Source organism: Mustelus asterias, chromosome 25 (genome assembly GCF_964213995.1).
Source record: "Mustelus asterias chromosome 25, sMusAst1.hap1.1, whole genome shotgun sequence".
NCBI classification, from domain to species: Eukaryota; Metazoa; Chordata; class Chondrichthyes; order Carcharhiniformes; family Triakidae; genus Mustelus; species Mustelus asterias.
This window is the reverse complement of record NC_135825.1, coordinates 36,638,608-36,641,364: the sequence shown is the minus strand read 5'-3', so window position 1 is coordinate 36,641,364 and position 2,757 is coordinate 36,638,608. Positions and strand designations below refer to the sequence as shown.

The 2,757-nt window shown below is 41.3% G+C and overlaps 1 pseudogene; it reads right to left on the bottom strand.

Moving 5' to 3' along the window:
* Positions 1 to 1,500: 1,500 nt before the first annotated feature.
* On the bottom strand, positions 1,501 to 1,639 carry LOC144479309 (U2 spliceosomal RNA; annotated as a pseudogene).
* Positions 1,640 to 2,757: the final 1,118 nt, after the last annotated feature.

Below are 2,757 nucleotides of genomic sequence, written 5' to 3'. Positions count from 1 at the left end.
AGGGTGGTGAGGACAGGATTAATCTTAACATTTGATCGGGAACTAGATCAACACTTGAAATGGAAACTGTTGCAGGGTGATGGGGTGAGGTACGAATGAAATAGTTCTTTTAACGAGTGGGCACACATGTGATGGGTCAACTGCCTCCTTCTTATATGCTAATATGCTTCTGATATGCTTCAATGATTGCTAAGATATGCCAAGATTGGCAAAATAGTCTCCTAACTGAGTTTTCAGCCTGCGTGGAATCAATTTGGATAAGATATCTGAAAATTATTTTGGCAACTGCTGTCTTTTAATGTGCAGGCCAATATCTAGAAACTTCTTTCATTCTGGAAATGAAACTGCCCTCATATTAATTACATAACAAAGAAATATTCTATTCACCAAACATTTAATTCCAAGTAATTAAAGTTCTCCTATCTACCTTCCCTTTTTTTGGGGATTTTCTTTGTACATCTTTTGCCTTTTGCAGCCACACAATCCTATTCTCATATTTCCAGTTTAAAAGGTAGTTATGAATCCATTTTAATTTACATTAAAATGCTCTTCTGTAATATGAAGTCATTCTGAAGTGCAAATCAAGCAGGCTGCATGCAACCTTTCTCCTTGAATTCCTGATTTGTGCTCTGAGCATGCAATGATCTACATCGGGAACAATAAATCATAAAATTTATCTCAAATACATTTTCTCTGTCTGACTGAGGTTACATGGATCTTATCCAGTACTTTATAGACAATCAAAACAATCAATCTTCTCTTTGGGATATTAGTATGTCTTGTTATCATGCATTAGTATAATATAGCCTTCCGCCCATAAGTTTCCAAATCAATCTTGGCCTTTTGTCTGTTCTCTTGCTCCTCCCTGTTCATTTTGCTCTGTCCTGTAGAGGAGCTCATTTATCTACTAGATCTTCGTTCAGACAAAGAATCTACAGTTTAAATATGAACTACAGTTTAAATAGCAGAAATGAGAGAAATTCGTTTTCATTTCAGTGTTCAAGCATTTATTGTTGTTAATATCTCCAAGTAAATAGAACAGCCCAAAATGAATATCAGCTGGAACTGGTATTCTCCTGGATGACCGAAGCTGTGCCAGGAAGTTGATGTGCTATTTCCACATATGGTTTCACTTACCTTCCTTAGCAAGGATCAAAATATTACTTTATCACTGCTGATTTGTAACATGTGTTTCGTACAATCTAGCTTTGGAACTTAAATGGTAACGTGCTATAATTTTGACTTTCTTCGGATTAACTATTAACTCTTTCTTTACTTTTAATTCTCTGAATATTGGCATTCTTTTTTTTAATACTTTTCCAATTCAATCAAATCAAATCCAATTCAGAGTCTCAACAAGTTGAGACATTTCAGATCCAGGCTGACAAGACAGGGCGAGCGACCAAACCACCCTGTCCTGGGCCTGATCTACATGAGCCAAGCTGATTGGAGAAGGGGGAGGTTCCTCCTCCAAGACTTGAGCTCATTTGCATCTTAGCCAAAAGGCCGAGATGCCACTTTTAAAAATTGCTTCATATGAAACATATGAAGCTTCAGTGTAACCTAATGACCTCAACCAAGTGCGGCCGACTGATAAGAACAGATACTACACTTGATCTTAGCCAAAAGGCCGAGATTGGCCCTCTTTGCTTCATGCCATTTCCTTGTTTCCAGCTGCTCTCTCATTGGTTGGTTTTTGAGAGAGTGTTTGGGTGACTAACCTTGCAGTTTTGCCTTATTCTACTCCCCTAATGAAACAGTTCCTCGGGTTCAGATTCTACATGGTTAAGATTGGTAAAATGTTGAAACTCATGGGTGGAAGGCTATATTATATCAGTGGATGATAACAAGACATACTGATACATCAGTTTGTTGTGAGATTTTGGCTCCCTCTCCTCTCAGTACTAATAAAGAGGTTCATTACAAAACTGCCAAAGACTTCCAGTAAAATCTACAAAGGCTCCCTTTGTTAACAATTGTGGAGCTGTATGAAGTCTGCAGGACAGTTTCTTTAAAGCTGATTCTATTTTCTGGAAAATCCCGGCCTACATATTTTACAGCAAATTAATTTATCTCAAACAGTCGTCATTGGAAAATATAAGTAAAATGGGGGCTGCATTTTTGTCAGACTGCTCACCGGAAATTCAACTGCAGGCCATCGCATCTGGAAGGGCGGCACGGTAGCACAGTGGTTAGCACTGCTGCTTCACAGCTCCAGGGTCCCGGGTTCGATTCCCAGCTCGGGTCACTGTCTGTGTGGAGTTTGCACATTCTCCTCGTGTCTGCGTGGGTTTCCTCCGGGTGCTCCGGTTTCCTCCCACTGTCCAAAGATGTGCGGGTTAGGTTGATTGGCCAGGTTAAAAAAAAAATTGCCCCTTAGAGTCCTGGGATGCGTAGGTTAGAGGGATTAGTGGGTAAAATATGTGGGGATAGGGCCTGGGTGGGATTGTGGTCGGTGCAGACTCGATGGGCCGAATGGCCTCCTTCTGCACTGTAGGGATTCTATGATTCTATGATTCTAAGTGTTCCCGTGACTATAACATTCTGCAGGCGGGCTAAAGTGGTTCGAGAGTGAGACTCTCCGTCCCTCAGTGGGGGGAAGCTCTGCCATTGGCAACCTAAAGTTGATCTGATTGCCTGGGCACAAAGAAACACAAAGACGATGAATGGCTGCCCCAGAAAAGTAAGTGCTAGGGCTTTAGGGCAGTACAGGGTCCTGTAGCCCAGGGAGTGGCAGAGGACAGAGGGGAGTGGAGG